General features: G+C 42.6%; 1 long non-coding RNA gene across 1 annotated transcript; it reads right to left on the bottom strand.

Annotated features, from left to right (window-relative positions):
* Positions 1-456: 456 nt before the first annotated feature.
* On the bottom strand, positions 457-11,088 carry LOC310681896. The gene is made up of 4 exons (XR_014513679.1): positions 11,005-11,088; positions 10,175-10,298; positions 4,018-4,281; positions 457-638 (listed from the first exon to the last, which is right to left on the bottom strand). It is a non-coding gene; the product is annotated as an uncharacterized lncRNA (long non-coding RNA).
* Positions 11,089-11,127: the final 39 nt, after the last annotated feature.

Genomic DNA, 11,127 nt, shown 5'->3' with positions numbered 1-11,127 from the left:
ACTTCCTAGGTTTTTCTAAGGAGATGTAGATTGTGCCTGCATTCAACCAATCTCTCCTCTGCCCTTTTCACTTCGCTCTGTGTTCTAGGAGACCAAGGGAGAGGGGAGCTGGTCTCAGCAGGAGGGGGAGACTGCCTCTTTGTCCCCCTCCTCTGCCCCAGCCTCTTCCTGCTCACTAAACCCTGTTACCCCTCTTTTGCTTCTGACAACTCTTCCTTCCAGTCTGCTCCCTCCTCTTCCTCTGCCCATTCATTGTTTTCCCACCACCAGTCCCCTGGCTCTGACCTTCTTCCCCTGGGGGTTCCCCAGTTGGTGCCTCTACATCCAGCCAATCCATGACATTGACCCATGCCAGGGGGGCATTTGAAAACTTGACATGCCCTGCAACTCATACCATGGCCTGTTGTCTTGGCAGTAACAGAATGCTTCTGTCAAGCTTAATTTCAGGGAGGGAGGTGGTTCTGTGGGCACATGTGTGCCTGCAGGCAGCATGTTGGTGGCCCCTGATATATGCAGCGCAGGCTGCAAGCTCTCATCTTTGGAGAATTTTCTTTATGCCTCTTGTGCCTATTCACTGTCTGGAGCTGTAAGCCAATTCTGAGATGCTTGGTGCCTGAGGTAGAAAACCCAAATGGCACCTACCAGAAGTAAAAATATCATAGTCAATTAAATAACTAACAGTGTGCTGCTCTTTAATGGTTCACGATATCTGCCATCTGGAGCAGCTGCCTAATGGTGTGGCAGAGCCTCAAGCACAGGCTAAATTCATTATTTTCAAAACTGAAAAAGAATTAAACAGCTGATGTTTACGGGATACCGTTCCCTCCAGCTCCATATCAACATTTTCACAAGTCGCATTCATTTCCACGACTAGCTGTTTGTTTCCAACTTTGATCAGAATGAGCAATGGCATTCAATTCTCTTTAACAGGTAGGGAACAAGACGACAGCAGTGTGTAAGTCCCATGGGTGGGCAAACCAGTGACACCTCGTGGCAAAGACTGGAAGCGATGAAGTTAACAAATCAAGAGGTTTGGTAAGTCACAAGGAGAGGAATGCCTTCAAAAGACAAACGTAATGAGAATGGAATTTTAAATGCTGTGTTTCATTCACATAGCCTCATTCCCGACTCTAGTACAGCTTTGTTTCTGTTTCCATGTACTGATTATTATATTTGTTTCTGATTTGTGCATGTAGCCAGAAGCCTAAAACATGCAAATTATGGTAGCAGAATTATTATTAAATAAATGTAATTATACCTTTCCCCCACCCTCTTAATTTACATAATATATATTGGTTAGAGAAAACAGACCCTCTGATTATGTTTAAATTGCCTGGATGCAAAACCTTGTTCTTGTTGTTTTTACTGGTTGTTTTTTTAAAGTTTATACAAGCACACAGTGAGTAATGTGGTGGAATAACTTTTGAAATTATATTACCTCTGAAAAAATATTTTACATTTCCGCCTGCCCTTTCTCAAGGGGCTCAGAGCAACACGCACATTTCTCAGTTCAATTCCATTTTATATTCACAGTGAGAAAGGGTAAACAAAGAGATTATGAAGGACCCAAGAGCGCCAAGCAAACTTCATAGCTATATGAAGCTCTGAAACACAGATTAGGACCAGGACACATAAATGGCTGTCTTTGGTTGCCTGCCTGCTCTTTAAGAGCCACAAAAACAGGACTGGGGAGCCTTTGGCCCTCCAAATGTTGCTAAACTCCAATTCCCATCAGCCCTAGCATCGTCAGGGGTGATGGGTGTTGTCATTCATTAGCATCTGGAGAGCCAAAGGTTCCCCACACCTGTATTAGAGAGACTCTACTCACAATCCTGCTGGTATCCAAGGTAATTTTGGCAGGGATACAGCAGTGAGCCTTCTCTGTGGCAACACCTAGGGGGTTGGACCATCTTACTCAGTGGTTGCTTCAAGACAACCTGTTTATTGAGTATTGCTCCTGATTTCTTTGCACACAAGTTACAGGAAGGTTAGGCTATTTATTGAGCGTACGTTCCAATTTATGGGGATGTTAGACAATGCTGTGTCTTACCATTGTCCTCCCACACTTTCCAGTGTGTTTCCCCATCACTTTCCCAATCACAAAGTGTCTGGCTTTGTGGGGAAATGGCTACATTGCACAAAAATCACTCAACTGTAATTGTGCAACCTGAGTTTGCTGGTATGTGGTTAATTCCCACCCCTGAATAGCCAGCCTGGGGTGGTTGTCTTGCTTCCTCTCTGATGGTTTTCTGTCGCCTGATGAGGACCTTCCTCTTTTGACAGGCCAAACTGAAAGTATTTCTGATAATTTTTTTATAGAACTAGCCCAGGTTGTGCTCATCTGCTGTGCCATCTTTTAGCATTTAAATTCTTGTTGAGATGTTTGCGATTGTTTTCAAAATTGGTTTCAAGTCACCCTAAGTGATGGATGGTGGCGTTGTTTCTCTTGCTTAAACGGAAGGGTGGGATGGAAATACGTTAAATCAATAAATAATTAAAATAAAGGATGTGGATTTGAACCCAGGTATCTCCGATTCTTGTCCGACTCCTTATCCCCTGCACTGCTTGGCAATTCCAACCATGCGTTTGGAATGACAGTGAGTCACAGTATAAGAAATATAAATGACAAGGTCTTGTGGCACCTTAAAGATGTACAAATTCTGTTATGGGCTTTTTGTGAACTAGAGCTAACTTCATTGAATGCTAATTTGGATGGGCTCCAGGTAATCTATAGCCATGTTACTTTCTGAGGTTTTATTCCTTTCCCTAGCACTGTCTTCCTCTGAAATCTGTTCTGAAGACATTTGTAGTACTGACAGCTGAGGTTTTGGAGTGTTCTTTCTGCATTGCTAGGATTGTAAGTGATTTTGAGGAAAGTGAGCTACTGTCACACGTACCATGGCCGTGACACTGACATTAGTTAAGTAAAAGGGGGGGGGGCATGTTGGGAACAGCTCAGGAACTTGGCTCAAGGACTGGTTTACATCTCTCCTTCTTCTTTCCATTCTATTGTTTCCACCAAGAGTAATTAAAAACAAAAAAAAAGCAACTGCAAAATGGACTGAGGGTCAGAAGAATGCACCTCCAATGTAACTTCTGTTGCAGCAGCCAGACAGCCTAGCAGGGCATTAGATGAGCGGTTAAAACACCTTCAGCTGTGCCCCGTCACCCTTAACCTTCGAATTGCACTCTTAAACCTTTTTTCAAAGCAAGCATCCATCACATTCTTTTCCTTCATGTTGTTCACTTTTGTTGTTTCTGTTTTCCATGGGAGGAAGTTTAAAAATTGCCTCAGTTTCACGTCAGTTTTTGCCTTCCTCCTTCTCAGAGCTTGGCTCAGTTCCCTAATTTGCCAATTGCAAAGGGCTGCAATAACAACAACAACAAATGTTCCAAGGCAAACAGAAACCTGCTTTCATTCACCTTTTATTAAACTGAAGTGTTTTCATTGATCAGAGACCGCTACACCAATTTTCCCCAACTCAGGCTCAATTGGGTGCTTAATCGACCTGACGGTGTCTTACCCTTCTATAAAGAATCATGATATTACAAGGGTTCTTGGTATTAATTAAAGTTTCTAAAGGATTTGGCCAGTTGGATTTAACATGATTAGAAAAGATATGTATCAAAAAGCAAGTAAAACAGTTAATTTCATTAAAGCAACAACAGGGAGCCAGTGTTAGGTAGCGGTAGAGAAATCGGATGTGAAATGGGGAGACCTGGTTTGTGTTGGCACCCATCACATTTTTATGTATATGAGTATCAGAACCTTATTTTTACCCCCACCCCTCAAAAAGGAGTGCACACATGCAATGAACACATAAGCATGTAGTAGGAATGCTATCACTGCTCACAACTTGGGCACTAGAGATAGGAACGCTGTCAGATTCTTCCACCCAACTGGGACCCCTAATTGGCCAGGCACATATTTATTTATATATATTCTGCCTTTAAGGTGGAGTACAAATAAAATTAAATAAATGAATAAAATCACAATAAAAGGATATTGAAACAAACCAAGTCATCAGGATTCTGAAGCCATTTTCTGCCATCTCTCTCTCTCCCTCTCCTGGGATCTTTCCCTCGGTGGCGATAAGATGACCCTTTTCCTCAGACCACTGAATACATGGCTGCAACAGGGTGCAAGGAAGAGCACAATCAACTGGAGCATCAGTGTCAATGTGTGGTTGGCAGGGGCTTTCTGCATCACACTTTCATTGAACGTGTGGGAGGCTTTGTTTGAATGCTCTGTGTCTCAGCCTAGTCTGCTTCACAGGGTTTCTGAGAGCATAAAAAGAGGAGAAAGTGCTATTAGATGTGTAAAATGCCCTTTGGAAGGTTCCTGTTTTTAGTTTCCTCAAATGAGGGGGCATTCCTAGGAGCAGCTCTGGCTTTGAATTATGATATCAGTGGTGATGTTTTACAACCATAATTAGACACTTTATAAACCAGCACCAATATGGAGCTCCCAATTAGCTTAAATCCTTACAGGAATATTTTGTGCTGCATGTTGGTACCAGAGAGGTTGGACGGTTGTCTCAAGTCCTTTAGGGGACAAAATAATATCAAGATTTCCTTTAGGTAATCTGGTAGGTTAGATGTAGCACAGTCAAGCAAAGGAAATTCCTTCCAGTTGCTTCTACATGATATTTGTCTTTGTCTGAAACCAAGAGGTGCATGTCCATATTGAGAGCAGTTTTCTCTTTTCTTTTACCTGTCTGACACAAACTATCATATTTAAAGTGAAAGTGAGCTACACAAACTTTCATCAAGGCCTTGCATCTGAAAGCCACTGGAAATGACCATCATTGCCATCTCTCTTCTAAATTTTCCAAATGTTAATCAGCTGAAGGACAGAGAAACCTTACATTTCATGTACAAATAAAATTTCAGTATCATCCTCACCTACAAAGTTCAGATGGGTTTATCTTTCCTTTCAATGATGCCTAGTTATATGGAGCCTGTTAGAATGATCAGTTCAGTTGAAACTTCCTCACATGAGGTAATAAACTCATAATCAACCATTAGCTTCTTTCACTAAATTTATCATGCACAAAAACAGGCCAATAAGGTGAAGATGGATGAGTGGACCATGCTCAAATATGGGGATTTGCCCACTACAAGTTCACTGCAATTGCTACCCAACCCATGGACATGTTTAGTTGGAAATAAACCCACTGAGAACGATGAGATTCCCTTCTTTGTAAAATGATAATGCTGACTTTTCATCTTTGCTTTGTGAAATTGTCCCCCAAGGACCCATACTTAGATTTGGAGCTGATCTCGTGCCATGGGCAGGTTCACTGGAAACTGGATTGCTGAAAACGAATGTAAATTGCCTTTTCATCTCTGGACATCTTGTGTTTTGGAAAGCCACAAGAACATGGCTGGTCCTAAACTGAAAGGTACTATTGCAGAGAATTTAACACAGTTGAGGAAAGCCAGTCCTTGTACTAGATGAGAGCCATTAACTTTTAGAGTATCTCTTCTTCATGATGACGTTAAGTGGATCAGATCCCTATTGCACAAAAATAAAGGTCTTGAAGTCCTGCCAAATTTTGGCATCTGGTAGCTCTTATGGAGTGTTACATCTGCTCACAATAACAGTGTAAGGGAATTGAGTGCTCCTAGAACCACAGGTTCCATTGTCACCATTTGAAACAGCAAAGGTCACTCTTTTTTCAGCCTCCTCTGAGGAAAGCATTTTTTTTAAATGGTTGGCCTAATATGGGATGACCAAAGAACCACCTTGGTTCTGATATTATTATATGCCAGATATTACATCTACTCTCAATTTTCATCATCTAGATGGGGATCTGTGAAAGTAGCATTGGAACCACTTGTGAGAACACAAACATTCCTCCCCAAATCAATCATGATCCAGAAATGTGTTGTCCTGCCTTTGGTGATCCTGACTCTCCAGTGTGTGCCTCATAGAGATAAGCAAAGCTAAGATTGAACATAAAAGTGGCTGTACTGCTGTAAGCTGGTCACCAGTTAAAAGCTGCCCTTTGTAGGGGCCAACAAAAGTACCAACCCATTGACATCATAGACAGCTGTGTGGAGGCAGGATAGTTGCTCTTCCTGTGTTGCTGTGCCGCAAATAGTAGTTCTCATTCAATAGTCCCAAATCAACCAAAATGCAGTCCCATGAGCCTTTCAAATAGATGTTGACTTACACCACCCTTTTCGCCAGTGTAAGTTCAGCTTGGTTGCCAGATCGCGTGACTGAGCTGAACAAAGTTAAGACCCAGCATATAGTGCTCACTGAAAGGACAGATCGTGAAGCTGAGGCTCCAATACTTTGGCCACCTCATGAGAAGAGAAGACTCCCTGGAAAAGACCCTGATGTTGGGAAAGATGGATGGCACAAGGAGAAGGGGATGACAGAGGACGAGATGGTTGGACAGTGTTCTCTAAGCTACAAACATGAGTCTGACCAAACTGCGGGAGGCAGTAGAAGACAGGAGTGCCTGGCGTGCTCTGGTCCGTGGGGTCACGAAGAGTCGGACACGACTAAACAACTAAACAACAACAAATATGTCTCCCATGCCCAGTCCAACCTCTACCACTTTCCCAGAATGCCCATTTTCAAGGTTTTTGCAGCCTAAAATCCAGGCTCCAGGATGGAGATATTGATTTTAATTATCTACCCAAATCTTTAGCTACAAATTTCCAGTAATAATTATTTTTAAAGGATGGTCCATGAGAGGTTGGTTTATACAGTCCAATAGGAAGTTCTCCTATGCAAGCAACATTGAAATGCATGGAGACTATGCAAAACACAAGTGCTCTTCATTTTGGTAGGGATTTCCCTGTAGGTTGTGCCCCACAGGGCAAAACCATCAGCTATCTTTCATGACATCCAAAATCTGCCATCTCAGGCAGCTGCTGCCTTGCTGCCCCTTATAGGAGGGTCGAGCTGCCTCTAAATCCCACCCATAAAGGAAGGGAGATAATATCCGAAAGATGGGTGAGAGCCTTCAGAGTGAGAGCATGCAATTAGATAATAGCCCAAGGACTGAGTGATCCGATCAAGATTAAAGGTAATGCATTTCCTATGAATGGACATCAGGCAATGAGCTCCAGTAATCACTGCAAAGAGAATACAGTTCAAAGAGATGAATGGAGTGAGAGTGGGGAACCGGAGAGAGCCCAAAACCTTGAAAAAGACGTCAGCCAGCTTTTGCAATCAATAAGCAAGCATCCCTGGGAATGACACAACCTTGATCAATGAGTCCAAATGACACACATTATACTATGATGCTAAATACAAAAATATTCTTCTCTGTAATAGGCATTCTAGCCGTATTTGTATGACCCTTCAGTTTGGAAATATTTGTGGTGGCTAGTTTGGCACTAATAAGCAACACCGATGCCTTAGGGGAAACACTGAAAATAGCAATAGTAGCACATTAAAAGTGATAATGGTGGCAGCTAAACATCCTTGTTGAATCTGAGTGTGGAAGCAGTCTCAGTCAATGTCTTTAAAAGTTATTCAGGAGAGTATGTGTGAGTGAGTGTGTGAGTTGTGTGTGTGTGGCTTTTTTCCGCTGGAACTCACCAGGACTCAGTTCCAGCACTTATCAGGTGGGCACCATTGCCATTACTGTATAAGAGAACAAGGGATGTGTTCATGGTGAATTCCAGCACCTCTTTTTTGCAAAAAAATAGCATGGTGGGGTATAATGCAGCTGAGACAAGATCAACCACATAATAAAAGTGTCCAGTACTGCCACCAGAATTTTTGCTTTTTTAACCAAAGTACTTGTTTAAGCAGAGTTGAGAAAAGCATTCACTAGATGTGCAGATAATTATAGACACAATGAGTGGTATTCAACATTAGTCCTCCTTTGAGTAAACCTGTTGAAATTAATGGACATGGCTAACAAGTTCTTTAATTTCAATGGCTCTGCTCTGAGTAGGATTTAGGTTGATTGAATGCAGCCCAATATTACACAACACATTTTTATGCTGTTTGGTTAACTCTAAATCTATTTAAAAGAAGTAGATTGCTATATATAAAGCCTGTTCTCCTGGCATCCACCAAGCCCACAGCTGCCAAAACTATGGTTAGCCCTTGTCTGTGTGCAAATTCACGTCAAAACCACTTAATCCTTTTAGCAGGAGAAGCATCAGGGTTGCTATCATACACCCCCACCCCCCACAAACAAAATAATTTGGAACTCTGGTAACAGAGCAACCATTAGAAGTACACCACACAGGACAATCAAGGAATTTAACAAGGGTTATTCCAGACAGAACAATTCAGAGTCAGCAAATCAATATTAGATATGCCCAAGGTATAGAAAGATGCACTCTGCACATGCACTTTTGATTGAGAAATCAAGGAGCCTGCACATCCAGAAATCTGTTAACCAACTACATAGCAATTCTATGTGCAAAAAGCTGCATAAAAAATGTCTGCCCTTTTTCTTTCACATTGCAGATAATGCTCTCTACTACACACTCTCCTTAAAGTCTCTTTAATGTTTCAAAGGAATCCATATAAGTGGTCCCTCCTCACAGCTGATCAATCTTAATTAATTTCAAGAGGCCGCAGATGGTAAAATGATATGCTCAAACAGCTCCCTCAGGAATCTCTCTTCCTACTGCTCATTATAAAAAAAACCAGAAGAGAAATTATACTTTCTTTGGCATTTCTTCTACTCTTGTAACTGATCTAGAGAAAGTTGAAATTGAACCCAGGACTTCTGCAAACAGGAGCCCATCCCTTAGGAAAGTCCTGCATTTCCAATGCAGTGCAAACAACTTTTGTGTGTTTGGTTAGATGCAATCTTTGATTTATTTCAGGAGAAAAATGCAAATGAAACCTGTGTTGCCAGCAGTTTGAACGATACGCACAAATAAAGAAGCCTTTGGAATATGTAGTATATAAGGCACTGTGGGTGGGAGAGAGATGAATTAAATAGGGCAGAAGAAGAAGATCTTGCTCACAGAAATGGGATCTGAACTTTTCTTGCATGGGAAGATTTACTCACCAGCCTTTAGGACCTAGAGCAGTAGCTTTCAGATATCCCACTGTAGTGTACCTTTTGCAGGATACATCTGGCACATGGCAGAGGTTTCTGGGGACTGTTTTAAGGCACATGTGTAGTTCACATGGGGCACAGCTGGATTCTATTGTTGCTCTGTTTGAACAGCACTAGCCTATGAAAGTCTAATCTGAGCCAACAGGGGCTTGATCACATAGGAAGATGAACATACGGTGCTGCCTTATACTGGCAGTCCATTGGGTCATTTAGCTTGGTACTGTCAACACTGGCAGAAGATCTCCAGGGTTTCTGCACAGGGCATTTCCCAGTCCCGGCAGGAGGTGCCAGCCTAAGCGTGGGCTCCTCCCTGATCTTCAATATGGGTGGGGGACAGGCGGTAATTTAAGGTATACAGAGAATGTGCTCAGGAAGCATTTATTATGAATCTTTGTTCTAATTTCCCTTGGAATGTCTGAAGACAGCACAATGCCCAGTGTAGCTACAGGAGGACAAGCAGGTTCTGCTTCTGATGTCACATGTCAATAAGGACTCAGACATCCAGTTACTGGAACAGGATTACTAGAAACTGCCTTATACGATGTCAGATCATCCTTGGTCTATCATCTAGGTCTGTATTGTCCACATTAACCAGCTCCTGTTTTAGTTTCCTACAGGGGACATTCCCAGCACTACCTCTAGATGCCAGGGGCTGGCAACTTGGGGCCTTCTGCATGCAAAGCAGATGTTCTACCACTGAGCTAAGGCCCCTTCCCTTGTTCTGAAAGCCCTTTGCAATGAAAACAGAATTCACAGCTCAAATGGCACCCCTGTCCCACGCAAGTGAAGCCATTCTAGGAAAACTGTCCTAAACCCATGAGCACTTACTTGGGAGTGAGAGCTGCAGAGTGAAAAAGTAGGCTGTGACAGCAGAATTATGGACTAAAACACTGGAGGTGGGGGCTAAATGTCCCACTATTTATACCATATGCTGTATTGTACATGTGCTGATTTATTGAGTATGTTGCAGCCATGAGGGCATAGGCAAAATATTACTGGCATGCTACTTATTTTTTAAACCCACAACAAATTAGAAAACAAATTATTGGGTTGCCTCCAGACAACCTGTTTATTGAGGGTTCATCCCAATTTGTTTCCGCTGAAGTTATACGATTTCTAACCTGGATAGCTCAGTTGGTTAGAGCATGATGCTGATAATGCCAAGGTTGCAGGTTTGATTCCCCGTATGGGACAGCTGCATATTCCTGCCTTGCAGGGGGTTGGACTAGATGATCCTCAGGGTGCCTTCCAACTCTAGGATTCTATTATCTATGGTTGCTACCTCACCCTTTCTAGTGCATTTCCCCATCACTTTCTACTGCAAAAAGTCACTTTGTTCTTTACGCGCCTTTGCTGAAAAAGAGCACAAAATCTGACTTCAATTGTGCAAGCCCGTTTTGTCCCTCCCACAAAATAATGGGAGCCTGGAGCTCAAATGAGGGCCCACCTAAAAGAAAGTTAGTAGCGATGGGCATGTTATCATTTTCTAGTGCCTGAGAAGGATTGCAACATTGTAGAAGAGTGTATGTTTTGCATGCAAAAGATTCAATCCTTAGTATCTCCAGATGTGGTTTCCTTGCTTTGGAATCGCGGAGAGAAATCATGCCAAGCCAATACTGAACTTGATGAATCGGTGATATTACACCGCAGAAGCATCCTCCTTTGTTTCTATGAGAGAAATTAACTCCACATTTCCCCCCTTCTTTAATAGTCCCTTTGTTTTCTGGAGATACGCGGTCTCCACATAAATACGCGCGCGCGCTCGCGTCTTTCGTTTTCTCCTCGGTCAAGGTTTTAAATCAAACTGGTTTGATTTGCATCTTGCGAAGCAGGCAACCATTGGTGCAACCCGAATTTTAACAATCAGACTGAGTATCTCGCCATTTATCAGCCCTGTAAAATTTACGCAGGGTCACATAGGTTCTCTTGCACAGGTTAAGGAAAAACGAACCAGCTGCGCCAGGGAAATGGGCTTCACGACTTCCGTTGCCAAACAGATACTTTCCCCATAGCAGCCTAACAAGCTTCCTCCTCCGTCAGGCTTACAGAGGGACTACAGCTCCCACAATGCAAA

The sequence above is a fragment of the Podarcis tiliguerta genome (genome assembly GCF_965153285.1).
Source record: "Podarcis tiliguerta genome assembly, chromosome: 1".
NCBI classification, from domain to species: Eukaryota; Metazoa; Chordata; class Lepidosauria; order Squamata; family Lacertidae; genus Podarcis; species Podarcis tiliguerta.
The sequence above is the reverse complement of the archived record's forward strand: the minus strand, read 5'-3'. Positions and strand labels throughout refer to the sequence as shown.